A 15,399-nucleotide genomic window follows, 5' to 3' on the forward strand; every position below is an offset into this window, starting at 1 on the left:
ACAGAAAGCCTTTAAATCCTCCTTCCTTAAGCCGTTTTCATTTCCCTTACTGTCCTGCCTTTACGGTAGCCGTTCACTAAAATACTAGATGCGATGTCAATTTGTTGAAGAGGCCTCTCTGCACCCTAAAACGTTTTTTATATTAAAGATTAATCTAGAGGGCATTTTTCTCTTTTACCTAACTTGTTTAGATTACGTAATTTAATAACATGATTATTCATCTACATCTCCACTCTTGAGCGACTGCTGATTACACCAGGAGCAGCTGAAAAAAACAGCAGGTTGTCCTCTAGCTCTAAACACCGTCCGAGAGTTATAATCTAGGAAAAAATAGTACAGATTTAAGGGAAAATATGTTTTTTTCTTATAATTTAATGTTTAAAGTTTTTGGCTATGATAAAAAAGCTGAAGGAAAGGTTTTTGTTTGGAGCTGGGTACAAATAGCAGCAGGGAAGAGGATTTAATTTAGGATATTGTGATGTAGCTGGAGCTAGGTCCCCTAGGGATCAGCCATATTAGGTAAATAGATCAGAGGGCATCTCTGGGAAACCTAATATAAAATGTAAAAATGGACTGCTTCACTGATCTTTGAAGCCATTTTAAAACCCCAGAAAATCCCAGCAGAATACAAAACAGAATGCGTCAGCTGTGATGTTAAATGTGTCCTGTATCCGAGCAGATTTGTCTTGAGGCTTTTTGACATCCCAGAAGTTATCAGTTTTAGTTCAACAGTAAATTAAAGTAATTTTTAGGTATTCTGAACTTTGTTTAGGTGTAGAAACTATGTATAATTACTTTCTTATTCATCTTGGATAGCTTCCTGAATGGCCTCTGTTGGGAGAAATAAAGTTTCAGCAGGACTGATGAGCTAATGACTAGTTTGAGAAAAGCATGTTGCTGCCGTCCTCAAACTATTTCCTAAATGTCACTAGCCTGACAAGCCATCCTATATATGTGAATGTATAATTTGACCACAGGAGAGCTCAGCCATGAGGCAAAATCTACTGTTGTCTTTCAAACTGTCTCTGCGTGCTATTGGACAACAAGCAATGTGATGTACTCACTGCTACAGATGTTAATCAATGTGGCAATCCACCATACACTTTTGAAGAAAACCCAATTACACCCTTTTTCTAAATAGAACCTCTATCTGCTCTTGATGCCAAAGCTGTTTCAAATGAGCCGCTGTCACCTCTGTCCTTCCACTCCGTCGCATCATCCCGGCCCCCAAACAGATAGAGCGCTGTGATTGGCACTAGGGGTTGCATGACTTAATTATTTTTAAAGTCGACCGTCAAGTAATGAAAATCGAGTCGACTTCGACTAGTCGTTGATGACGTCACACACCTGAAGCGGTTAAAACTGACGATGGGTGACCATGCCTTTTTTTTCAATTCACAGGGGTGGAGGGTGGGGTGGGGGGTGGGGGTTGGGTCGCTGGAGTTCTTGACAATTAAAATTGCGCCCACATTTTCTAAGTTAAACACATTTATTTTAACAACGGTTTCTGCATCTTGCTTCAGCCCTCTCCCCCCTCCCCCTGCGCGGTGGCCGCAAACTCACTGATGCGCCTGCAGCCTCTCGGAGTTCCTGCTGCTCTAAAAACTAAAATAATTATTTAATTTTCTGTTCCTCACTTCTGATTACCTTCAATGGTGTCTGTTTGTTGCAACCACCAGGTACAAAAACTAACTTGTTTTTATTTGACTATTTTTCTGTCCTGCCTGTTTATTATCTTCCTGCATCTCCTCTCAGTCCTAAAGAGAAACTGCTACCTGGGTTCATATATATTCACCTCATGAGTTACCTTTGAACTGCAGTTCTAAAAGATCTACCGACCGCAAAAACAGCTGAGTGCTCGCCGGCCGCATCAGTGAGGTGCGTCACCGGAGGACAAAACAGGTGATGCGCTCCGCTCCACAGCAGCGAAACGCATCAGGCACAAATAAAAGACAGAAAACATAAAAGGAAATGAGCCGACATGAACGATCGCGTGTTAAATTAGTTTTTGAGGTGGCGACACCTGATTTGATAATGTTACTGTGGCCGTGCTCAGGACGCAAATTTCTGGAGCGCGTCAACGATCAGAGCTTTGCATGCGCAAGCTGGTTAAGGTTAGGATGGGGGTGAGGGGAAGGTTAAACTGCAAGAGGGTAAAGGTCACAATTCGCTCAAATGCCCGTTTTACGGTGGGCGTCAGATACCGACGCTCTGGCACAGCGCGTCGCCTCCCGACGCGCAGGGGCTCGTCACCAGCTGTCTTTTCCGAGGACTGCAGCTTGTCGGTCATTATCACGTGACCGCGACTAGTCGATGAAAGTCATAAAAAGTCACTACAGAGCAGTGAAGTTGACTAGTCGACTAGTTGATACAACACCCAATTGTCACAACACAAAGCTGCTCAGGCCAATGGTAGGCCTGCTGATGCTCCTATGGAGCGTGGCTAGATCAACATGCAGAGCAAAATCCTTTTGCTTCAGTTCGTCTAGATCTCTAGACCAAAATGTAACTGCAATTTATGTCATGCTGTCATATGAACCTTTACGCTGCTGTCAGTTTCACAATACAGGTGTTTACATGGAATTATGGTTAGTTATCAGCATGACGCCACTACCAGCAGCATGTAGCACTTGTGGTTCTCTGGATGTCAAATCTGGCAAGAACATAATATTATTTCTACCAAATCAAAAGTGTAAAGCAAAATCCAACATGTAAAGCATGCATATGGAAAATTAAACAACACATTTTGGGTTTGGGTTCATTTAAGCTGTTTTTACCTCATTTGGCAGAGACCAAATCTCCTAAATTGTGCAGAACTTTATGCAAACATTATTTATAAACTTCACACATCTGCAAGTTTCCAGTTTCTTAAACAACCATGACTGATTCATCTGATTCTTCTTAGAAAACTATATTCAAAATAATTTAAAAAAAAGGAAAGAAAATGTTATGAACTTAGAAGATTACTTAGGTCTTGGCTGCACAGACTATCAATCAATCAATCAATCAATCAATCAATCAATCAATGCTTTATTTATAAAGCGCCTTCCGCAACCCTGTCAGGAAGCCCAAGGCGCTGAACATGGTACAGAAAGTTAAATAAAGTGAATAAATAAAAAAATAAAAGCAATTCAAAATATAGATTACAAATTACAAAAAAGGTGAAACATTCAGGACAAATGTGTAAAACAATGGATTGAGTGAACCAATGAAAACTATTAAATAAAATTAACATAAAAGAGGGTCAAATTCAAACATGTTCAGGGAACGCCAAGCGGAGGAGGTGTGTTTTTAGGTGACTCTTAAAGACTGGCAGAGATGGGGACAGCCTAACTGAGGGTGGCAACTGGTTCCATAGTGACGGTGCTAGGACTGAGAAAGCCCGGTCCCCACGGGTACGACACCTAGAACGAGGGACAGCGAGCAGGCCTTGGTCAGAGGAGCGCAGAGCGCGTGATGGGGAGTGTCTGTTCAGGAGTGAGGCTAGATAGGGGGGACCACCACCCTGGAAGAAATTAAAAACAAAGATGAGGATTTTGAATTGTGAACGATAGCAAACCGGAAGCCAGTGCAGGGAGGCCAGAACCGGACTGATGTGGTCCCGTTTCCTGGTCCCAGTCAGGAACCTGGCTGCGCTGTTCTGCACAACCTGTAGGCGACGCAGTGATGACTGACACAACCCTGCATAGAGACAGTTGCAGTAATCAAGCCTAGAAATAACGAAGGCATGGAGTACCCACTCCAGGTGGGCTCTCGACAGCATAGGCTTGATTTTTGCAAGGCATCTCAGGTGAAAGAAACTGGACCGGATCACAGAGTTGATGTGTGCATCAAATTTAAGTCCAGCATCAATTTTCACCCCCAAACTGGTGACAACTATTAGCTCATCGGTCCTAAAGGATTTAAACTCATTTCTCCAAACAAAGGATTTTCAGAAAGCCATCTACAAAATATGAAATAATTATTTACACAGAAAAACATCTTAGAAAGTCAGAAGCATTCCTTTAACACTGCAGCCTTGAGCAGGAATGTGCCGTAGCATCAGGTACACCGATTATTCCCACATGTGCTCTCAAACACAAAACATCCTCCTGTGAAAGCCAGCGTGACATGGAGGGATATCTGTAATGACGGTATGAATGTTGAATTACACAGATCTATTCACAAGTTTCAAATGAAGAATTTGGTGCCCACCCACATATTTTGGTTTGACATTTACAGAGGGGCATTAACATTCCACCTTTAGACCACATGACATTTCTTTCCACTTGCATGACAGCTGATTTCTTCACTCAGTCATTAGTGATCATCACCATCGCATCAACGTGCTTCCTGTACAGTAAAGTGTTTGTACAGCGGTCAGGGTCTTTGAATTAAGTCGATGAAAATTACAGTGAGAAAAATAATGTTTAGAGCATTTTTTAAATATTTAGTCTGAAGACTAATAATTGCTGCATCTCTTTCAAACTTATTGAGTAAGCTTGTTAAATAGTGAGTCTCTCAAGAATCATGATTAAGATGTTTCCATAGTTAAGCAGCCTTGAGTGTGCATATTTATAGTAGCCCGACATCCTCCATTATTCTGGCTGGAACTTGAATATTTCTGAGTCCAAGCTGAAGTGTCAGATTTCTCTCTTGGCCGTCTTGTTTGGTATTTGTCAGACACACAACAGCAGCTCTTTAAGTTGAGGATCTGGATAGGGGGGGTCCCTGCAGTCAGACAAAGCTGAGCTAATGGCTTTTACCGACTCTGGGGCTCCCCCACTGAATTAGGTGTTAAGTATGTAATGTTTGAGTGACAAGGCCTGGCCTCTGGCAGCGAGGGCCGTCGGTATCTTATTCACCAGCCTGACTTGTTTGCGGGGGCAAAACCCAGAAGAGTCCAGATGCTGCTGCTCGTCTCTAGTTCTTTCCGCGGTGACGCCTCCTTAACGTGCCACAAATCTGTCACAACACACCGCTGACTGAACAGTCACAAAGCTTTGCTCGACTAACATTTCCTTTTTTCTGCTTTAAGACTGAAACTTTCAGCAGTGCTGTTTATTTGCTCTCCCCAAGCCGTCTGTGCTCAAATTATCCACGTTTCCAAGAGGAGTTCTGAGGAAGTTCTGGGAGGTGGGCAGGCGACAGGACTTTGCTAAGAGGTCGGCATATCGCCACTGCTCCAGCAGTGAGTGATGTCACTGATCAGCACCAAAAGGTGTCCACGGACACAGTATCGAGTTTTTTTCTGTCACAGTACGTCATAATCTTATACATTCAGGGGATGGGGAGCATGGCTGTGTAATGTAAAAAGCAACGTTCAATGACCAGAGAAAAAGCCGGTTTTTACGCCGCTCTGTCGAAAACCACAAAGCAGAAAAACTCTGACGATCTTGGAAGGATTGTTGCCACATTCTTGGCGTTGGGAGTTTAGAAGCAATGTTTTAATTATTTGCTTTTTCTTCTATTCTGCTTGACCAGCAACTCCTCCAATTTCCAAATGCTGGTTGTTTGGTAATGTCTGGCAATAAAATTTCTTACTGAGTTAATATCAGCATAATGTACCCATAAGTCAAGGCTATTCAGTTCTGGGCCTCAAGGCCTGGTATCCAGCATGCTTTAGGCCCTGTCCACACGTAGCCGGGGATCTGCCAAAACGTAGATATTTTGCGGACCTTAAAACTCCGGTTTTGTCTGTCCACACGCAGACACCCAAAACGGAGAAAGCGCAGATCTTCACTTTGGCCGGAGTTTTTAAAAAGATCCGTTTTCGTGTGAAAAAACTCCGTTTTCGTGTGGATGACAGGCCAAAGCATAGAAAAATATCTACGTTTTGGCAGATCCCCGGCTACGTGTGGACAGGGCCTGAGTTCACAATATATATTTTTAAGAATAACTTGAAAATGTTATTAAGTAAAAATATTTGTTCTGTGTCTGACTACCTTATATATATATATATATATATATATATATATATATATATTTTTTTTTTTTTTTCTGTTTTTTATCCAAATTCCTTTTTTGTCCTGGTCGCAGCTGGAAATCGCAAACCAAACCAAACTTGATGGTTTACAGGGTGGATCAACACATCTGGGTACTCAATCCCTTCACAATGTTCAAATGGACAGTTTTAAATATACATTTGCTGCATTTAAACAAACAAATAAAATAAGCAGTTTGGTAGGTGCACAGATATATTGGCCCATCAAGCAAATGATTAAATGACATCGGTACTGGTTGCTGAGTGGGTTTTATGTAGGTTGTTTTTCTGGAGTACTTTAAAACAGTTCGTTTTAAATTTATGGTGATTTATTAGCTGAGTCTTATAAAACCGTTGGCCAAATTTCAGGCTGGGTCCCAGATGAACCGTCAGCATACTTCCTAGTTCATGATCTGGGTAGAAGTGAAGCATTTCACTGCAAAGATGGAAAATGGTGGTATCAGAAGAGTAATAGGAAATTTTGTGTGGATGATTAGCTTATTCTGAGCTGTTTTAGAGTTTCAGTGAATGTAAAAACCACAAGAATACATTTAACCAGGAAAAATGGACTTTTAGCAGCCCCTATTTTTGATTTGTGATTTTAAAATGGAGACAGTGTTGTCACAGGAGATCCGCTTAACCACATGGGGAAGAATTGATTTTGGTCTTATACCTCACACCCAGTATGAGGCCTCCTCCACTCCTCCCCACTGCAGAGGCTGTTTCCTGGGGCTAGCAGGGCACAGAATCAATCCTGCCAGCCCTTGTTTCCTCGACCCAGTTCTCTGGGCATCGTGGACTCAAATGGGCTGCCTGGAAAAGCTTCACTGAGCACACTGTTTCTGTTGGCCAGTGGACCATGTTAGCTTTTGAAATGTTAGAGTCCAGACTTGTGTTGCAAAACATGCTTTTTTCAGTCCTCATTGTCAATCAGCAGCAGCCAGGAATCATCATGGGGATGAAACAATGTGAAATATGAACTTTGAGTGGCAGCCAAAATTAATTTTACCAAGGGACACCAGGAATCGAAGGCAGGCACATGTGCAGAGTGTGCTGTGTTGACTTTGTGGCCAAATGTATATATTTCCTTTGGAGAGGTCGGTGGGGAGGGCTCTCCTGCATCCCTGCTTGATCTGGAACAAATGTTTTATGGCTCTTAATGGAACAACACTGTAAATTTGGCTGTTGGCTTGTGTGTTGCTCATTTATTGTTTGCCAGGCTTTCCCCTTTCGCTCTCTTTCACTAGCTGCATGTCTGCAGTTTGAGGTCTCTCACGAGCACTTACCTCATTGGATCTGTTAATAGAAACCATAGGCATTCACTACTGGTTTTTATTCAGAGACAGGGATGTCTGTAGAACGCTCCAGAGTGGCGCTGACACATATGGTGTTGTTTTCTCCACAACAGGGCCCCGGCCAGTCCACAGAATCATTGCGGCATCATTAGCTCCCAGTATCTCGTCAAGAGGACGAAAATCATATCAGCTTCAAAATTAGCAGCACCAGAGGAACGCTGAATGCTGGTGCTGTATCTAAACCTCAGGCACATTCCACCACCCTCCTCTGTAACACCTCTCGTTTTCCAGCAGCCTTTTGCCATTCGAGGGTTTGCTCAACAGAGAGTTCCAGCGCTCTGATAATTGATATCAAACATCTGGTGTGCACTTTTCCGTTGTGATGCACATATGGCCATAGTATGTTGACTCTTATGAGCAGAGATGTCCATGGTTACATGTTTGTAGCCAAGCAGGACTCTCAGCACCAGTAGATGTTTGTTTCTATCATTCTGTTGTTAGGATGAGAAAACCGAGACATCTTTCAGTTCAGTTCATACATTTTATATGAATCGGGTCTTAAGAGTAGATTGCATCAAGATCAAACATATTACATGAGTGTTTTACAGCAGCCTTGTTAACAGCACAGCTGATGTAAAACCATAGCTGTAAAACCATAGCTGTAAAACCATAGCTGTAGGTCAGCTATTGTTTGTTGTCAAAAATGTAAATACCAATCAATAAAAATACTTGAGACCGTTTAAAGATAATATTATATTACTTTGCTGTAAAGGTAAGTTAACTTATTTGTCAGCACTGTTTTTTTAACAGCTTGGTCCTGCCGCTTCAATCATTACATTTTTGAGATCTTCGTCCTTTTCATAAACCAGGCTTCAGCTTTGGGATGGATTTCCTCACATTTTACAGTAAAATATTTGCTGACCCTCCTTTTATTTGTCCTGTCATTAATTTTAACACTTAACATGCTAGCTGATGTTGACTTTGGTACAGGTCCCTTGGTTCATTCTGTAGTTTTTGTAAGCCTTGTGCAGATTGCCTTCAGACTAAAATAGTTGGGATGGTGTCTATTACAGAACTGTTTGGAGTGTTCTTCTCTCCATTGTAATGTTTTAAATCTGATTGGAAAAGGCATTTTAAATGTAAATTGAAATAGGTATTCATTAGGGATGTAAGAAAATATCGATATGGCAATATATCGATATTTTTCCCAGCAATATTATATCGATATTCAAAAGCTGTGTATCGGAAATATCGATTATGGCAATATATCGTGATTTTTTCCCTGTAATTATTACATTGATATTCAAAAGCCGTGTATCTAATTCTTGAAAGAATTTACATGCAAACGTTTGTGTATTTTCTTTTCGTTTTGTGCAATTCAATCGCCACCCGCTAGTTGGCAGCAGTGTGCAACGGGTTTTGTTTCCACCATTGAAATGTAAATCCCTCCCTCATGGTTCAGATACCTCATGTTAACCATGTTACGTATCAGTTTGGACTGTTTACTGAACTTTCTTACAATAAATTCAGTAAAATAAATTGTAATGTCTGACTGAATGTATCGCAATATATCGTGATTTATCGTATCGTCTCCCCTGTATCGTGATGTGTATCGTATCGCCAGAATTTCAAAAATACACATCCCTGGTATTCATATGTATCTCTGAAAATAGTTGCTGCAATTTTAGCGTTTCAGTTTAATTCAGTTTATTTATATAGCGCCAAATCACAAGAGTCACCTCAAACCACGTTACAAAGTAAACATTCCTCAATAGAACCTGCATGGTCACATCCTTACTTCTAAGTCACTTTGGACAAAGGTGGCTGTCAAATACACAAACACACTCACAAAAAAGATGAAAGAAACACAAATGTGATTTTATATCAATTATGCTTAACTGCAAAATCATGGCTTTGGGTCATTAAAATGCCCCAGAGAGCATTGCTGTTAGTAATGGTCTAGATACACTTGTTACATAAGTTTGCCTTTGAACCCCAACTCGTTTAAATGATAATCAGATACGTGTAACTGTATTTAGATTTTCTGACGGAGCAAGTGGAAAAAAACTGCCTTTTGGTTTCCAGCATCTGTCGGCCGGGTCGAGTCAGGAAGCCCGTAGAGAGAGTTTGTTAAAGCTCAGAGTGGGTCCCTCATTTCGCCGTTTGAGATTCCTGAGGATTTCAGCGCTATGAAAAGCCTGGAGCTAATTTGACTTTCAGGCTTTTCCCTGTAATTCGTTGCGACTCATTATGGTCGCATTCCTGCAATTAAACTGATAAACTCTGCTGAGCTTGGCAAGAAAAGTATAGCTACTCCTACCCCTCCTTCTTCAAGGCTCATAGGGCACCACTCCTCTCCTCTCCTCTCCTCTCCTCTCCTCTCCTCTCCTCTGTTTTTGTTTTTATTTATTTTTCTTTCTGTTGCTTCTCGTTGTAGTAAACACACTAAAAATAAAACCAACGTAAATTCCTCAGTGGTCTGTCTGGAGTATTTACAGCCTCTGGTGACAATGCCAGGAACATGGAGAAGCGGTACAGAGGCCAGACAGATGTTGACCATAAAGGTTTGAGAAGTCCTGGCTATAACGTTTGAACACTAGAGAGCGATTACCATATGATTATTTAAACCTGACAAAATCTGAAAGGCCACTTCATTACAACATGACAAAAAGGCCTATCAGCACACTCAGCTGTTGAAGAAAGACTTAATATGCTGTAAGATTTAAAAGTTAGCATGGAAATGAAAGGAGACGAACTGTCCATACCCTTGGGGTCATTTGGTTATCAGGTGGTCTGTCAACACGTGGAAATGTCTATTTCTAAAACCGAGCACATAGGTTTGGCAACAGATTGTACCAACAGAGGTTCCACCTAAGTTTTAACTGAGGATGCCAACGCTGATAACACTGATTGAAGCATTCTTATTTTTGGGTTCTCAAAATGCAACATAAAAAAAAAAATGCAAACCACATCAAAACATGAGATTCACTTGGGAATTGCGCGTTATAATTTGCAAAATCATGTAGACAGAACTTGCAATAACAAAAAAAGCAAGACGTTTCCCTTCAGACAACAAAAGGATGTTGGTGAAAAAGGTGAGCGAGCCCTGCCCACCCACCTCGACTACTCAGGTAGACTACACACAGGGCTGGACTGGGACAAAAATTCAGCCCGGGCATTTTGACTGGAGACCGGCCCATCACCTGTTTTTTTTGGAAAAGACATTAAGCCTTACGCTGTTTCTGACACACACCAACGTACACTTTCTTATTGGTAGTATTTATGTATCAATCTAATAAACGTAAACCTACACCATCCTTCCTATCCTGGTATTCTAAAAAGTAGGGTTGGGGGTAACTGATTATTTTTAAAATGATTATTCTGACGATTATTTTATTGAATAGTCAACTATTCTAATGACTATTTAGATGATTAATCTAGTGATTACTTTTCTATTGCACAATTAATAAAAACCAAAAAATTCTCAAATAAATTCCTCCAAAAAATTGATAAGTTGTTACTGTAAGAGAATAAACACTACAGGCCTTCCATTTTGTATAACACTGCTTTTATTGTGTTGCGGTTGTTTATGTTCTGGTGACGTATAGAACTTGGGAGTGCAGGCTGCTGCCTGAGAGGTGGTTGGAGACGGAGTGTCTCCATGCTGCTTTGATTTGTTCACTTATGTGCATGAGGCGAGTGGTGTTACGACCCTTCCTGGGGAGTCACGTGTTTCTCCTATTTTAACTGTAAATCCTTCATGCTGTTATATTTATAACAAGAAACAGATATTCGGACAGAATATTTTCATGTTTATTCGAATATGATTGTGGAACACACCCAACATCATAATAAATGAAGTAATATTTATGCCAATTTAAGCCTTTATGGGTGACCAGGACTCTGTGATCAATTTTTGGCAAGGGAAATTATCATTTGTTGCCATTTTTTAGGTGTTTATGAATGTGGAAGACACCCAGCATCCTGTGATGGCACTAATAACATCAAGAGATAATAAATAAGGTAATATTTAGGTCAATTTAACCCTTTACACGTGACCAGGACACTGTAATCAATTTTTGGCAAGGGAAATGATCATTTGTTGCCATTTTTGAAGTGTTTATGAATGTGAAAGACACCCAGCGTCCTGTGATGGCACTAATAACATCAAGAGATAATAAATAAAGTAATATTTAGGTAAATGTAACCCTTTACACGTGACCAGGACACTGTAATCAATTTTTGGCAAGGGAAATTATCTTCTTTTTTTTTCTTTTTTTGCCATTTTTGGGGTGTTTTTGATGACACAGTAGGCAGTATGAGTACAGTAACATCAACAGATAATACATAAAACCCTTATTCGGTCAATTTTAGCCTCCATGAAAATCTTAGCGATTCAATCACTTTTTGGCAAGTAAAATGCCATTTTAGTTGTCTACAATTAAATCATCAATAAAGAATTTAAAGATATTTTGAGGCATTTCTTATAGGTAAACGGGAGGGTGTAGTCTATTTGGCAAGTGACAATCTTAATTTTATGTGCTGAAGTGCTTTTATCTTGTTACTTTTAAATAGAGCAACGTAATGTATAGATAGCAACCTACACAGTGTCATTAAAGCCAAAGCTTGATCATTTTAAATACTTTTTTTCAAGTAAAAATGTGCCCCAAACTAGTTAACTGTGGCTCCATGTCAAGTGGACTAAAGAAAGGAAGGGGGAAAAATTAAATCGCTGGAGAATTGTTTATTTACATTTATACAACGTTTACATTCAATACAGGGTGCCATTTTACATTGTTTATTTATTTTTTTAGTATCAAGGCTGTAACATAAAGAAAGCCAGTTCTTACCACAAAGTTTGTGGCACAAACCATCTTTCAATCGCAAATATTGCAAAAAGGATTAATATATCCTCATTGTGAACGTTTAAGACAAATAGCAACACTTAAAACAACTTCCGAACTGGAAAAACTAATGTGGCAAGGTGCAGAAAGGAGTGCCCGGGCGGGATTCGTTCCCCAGACTCCCGGGCGAGAGTCATACGCTCTAACCAGTCAGCCAAAGAGGCATCTCCTTAGCCCAGTAGCCAGGGCGCATCATCAATCGGGACATTGTGACAGGACGCTCACATAGCTACATCTTCCTCCCTCTTTCCACAAGCACGTCCTCGTGCTCCCGCGCAGGGTGCCACAAACACTGCCACACTAATATCCGCGATAAACATCTGTTTAAGTACCGGAAGAGGTTATCTTTGCTTTCTGAATGTCCATATTGCTAGATATGCCGAGTTTTAGGGCGAAATCCTGGGGAATTTTGTCTAGAAATGCAATTACCTAACCGTGCGCGATCCCACGGTGGCTAATCATTTTTTGGCAGCGAGTCAATTTATGGCACAACACCGGCTCGGGTTTCTCCTCCTCCTCCCTCTTTTCTTCTCCAACCTGTCGCTGGGCTGAGGCTCCATCACTTCCTAAATTGATTTTACTTGAACCTTCACTACCAAACAACTGTGAGATTTTAACACATGTGCCAGCATCAGCCTGAAGGGCCAGTTTCTTTTTTAGTCGAATTTTCTCCGCTCCTCCTTTCCGTTTTTTGTTCTCCATTTTGTAAAGCTCGTCTGTCTGTTTACTGAGATTCACAAACAACTGGCGGGTGCATCAGACCTCTGGCTATTGGTCCAGCCCAGAGTGTATTATTACCAATTGGCCAATCCACCAACTTTTACGAGGCGTCGCGTGGGGCGGCGCGGGCAAGTTGTCCGCAACAACTAGAGGCCAGGAAAAAAAAAAAAAAGACACCGGCCCATAAAAGATGAAAGGGTCGGCCCAGCGGGCAGTTGCCCGCTATGCCCTATGGTCAGTCCAGCGCTGACTACACATCATTCAAAGCGTCAGCGAGTCACAGAGAGCTGGACTTTGCATGACTGAGCTGGTATTTTGATGTCGTTAAATGTTTTGTACACAATCACAGTAAAGGCTTTAGTATTTAGTAGGGATGTGAATCTTAGAGCAGCTCACGATTTGATTCGATTCCGATTCTTGGGGGTGCCGATTCGATTCAGAATCGATTCTCGATTCTCAATTTAAATCGATTCACAATCAGTATTAACAAAGTGTCACGAACTCTTCCTCCTCCTGACCTCCTCTGCGGGCCGGGTTGGCGCAGCACTCCATTTCCCAGCATTCCCGCCACTAACGTTACTCGGTGACGTGACACGCGGAAGCTATTTAGGGAACTGTCACCGCTGAGCTGTCATTCAGTCATTGTCTCATGACAGACGCCAAACCAGCCCAACCGAACTATTCCTAAATCAATCCAGGAGAGAGAACTTTCCACGCTGTCTGCACTCCATCACGACAGCTTCCTACCTAAAAAGAACCCCGACTCAGCCTCGACTCCATGCGATTGCTGTTTCGCCGTTCCTAAAGCAAACTGCGTTCCTGTTGTGACCAAACGCCAGTCACTCCGCGTCTGGGTCACACAGCCACGCTACAATCACCTCTGCTACCCTTCAGCTCAGCCCATCCAACCTGACACAAAGAGTGTCAGCTCCAGGATGAACTACTTTGTTGTACAAGTTAGTTAAAGCTATGGGACATTTTTATTTGACTTTAAACTGGTCGTGCTCCAAAAATGCAGATTTACAAGGTAAACTAAAGTGATTCTAACCCCGGGTTTCCACGGGAGCCGTCAGCAGCACGTTACTGCAGCAGCACGTCTTGCTCGCATAAACTGCTGCTTGGCCCTTCCCACGAGACGCGAAGCAGCAGGGGAGCAGCTGTCACCGACCGAGCACGAAGTCACACAAGTGACTTCGTCAGTAAACACAACAACAAGCAGGAGAAAACTACCACATGGTTTGTGTTTTATGTTCTGTCCGTTTTATAATCGCCAATACGGACCTGAAAAACAAAGGAGACCGCTAGCTAGGCGATAACTTCTCACGGGGACGCACAGTTAGTAACCTTTTTTAAAAGTAAAGCAACCGGAAGGCAGCACGTTCTTTATTCTGAAAATCTCGGGAGCTTCTCTCCATTTCCGCGTCCGATTTCCTGTCTTTCCTTCCCCAAAAATGTCGAACTTGACCCGTTTCAGAGGCGTCGCGCGTTGGAAATAGAACCGGTGCGTAAAGGCCGCGACATGCTGCTCCTGAGACGCGGCCGACTCGCGCTGCTGACGGCTGCCGACGGCTCTAGTGGAAAAGGTTCTGTTGACCACAGCGGTTCCTATCAGCAGCTATGACGTGCTGCTGCAGTAACGTGCTGCTGACGGCTCCTGTGGAAAGCCGGGGTAAGACTGTAAACAGAAGCAATCTTTTGACCAAAAGGCAGCATTTATTTTTGCTTATCTTGTAAAATATAACAAATCTGTAGTTAACTAACAGTAGCTTTGAAAGTAATACGGTCAAATACTTTTCAAGTATGTGTAGAAACAAGTTACATGAGTAAACCTGAGTACTCATTTATCAACTTAGAAAATAAACATGAGAATATCTCAAATTTCTCAGTATGGAAAAAATTACATTCAAGCGCCGTCTTATCAGCAGATTCAAACATAAATCATCTCAATTTATGGGACCACAAAAGTAATCAGAGTACTGACTCTCCTAACAAATACCAAAAAAGTGCATCTCAAACCTGTAACGTGCCAAATATTTGAGTTCTTGGAATCGATTCTGAACCTTTGTGAATCGATTCTGAATCTTTATAAATAAGAATCCCGATTCAGACTTTAATCGATTTTTTTCAGCACCTCTAGTATTTAGGTATTTTTGTCTCATTTTACCCAATGTCGGCCACTGATGTACAACTTATATTGCAGAACATGTATAGCCATGTTTTAATCGAGTTCAATAATGACAGCTTTGACTTTTCTCTTCAAACTGGGAAACACTTTGATGCATCACATTTCCTACATAAAACCCTGTAAACAAACAAAAAGCTACAATAGCAATCATCATATCCTCATTGCTCAGGTTTCAAGTATTGCTTTGATAATACTTAGAGTTTTTAACAGCAACAGTGTGTTCGAGATTTGCTTTTCAAGTGGAGTTTTATTCAAAACAACAACAAATAACAATAAATCGAATCGCTTTGTGAAACGTTATCAGACATAGTCGTTTACATTTCCTAAAAATGT

At 41.4% G+C, this 15,399-nt stretch overlaps 1 protein-coding gene across 2 annotated transcripts in view; it reads left to right on the plus strand.

Moving 5' to 3' along the window:
• The window catches only part of tgfbr3 (transforming growth factor, beta receptor III), a 108,356-nt gene that overhangs the window by 55,994 nt on the left and 36,963 nt on the right, over positions 1-15,399 (plus strand). The gene's annotated exons all lie outside the window — the stretch shown is intronic.

The sequence above is a fragment of the Nothobranchius furzeri genome, chromosome 16, assembly GCF_043380555.1.
Source record: "Nothobranchius furzeri strain GRZ-AD chromosome 16, NfurGRZ-RIMD1, whole genome shotgun sequence".
In the NCBI taxonomy this organism is placed as follows: Eukaryota; Metazoa; Chordata; class Actinopteri; order Cyprinodontiformes; family Nothobranchiidae; genus Nothobranchius; species Nothobranchius furzeri.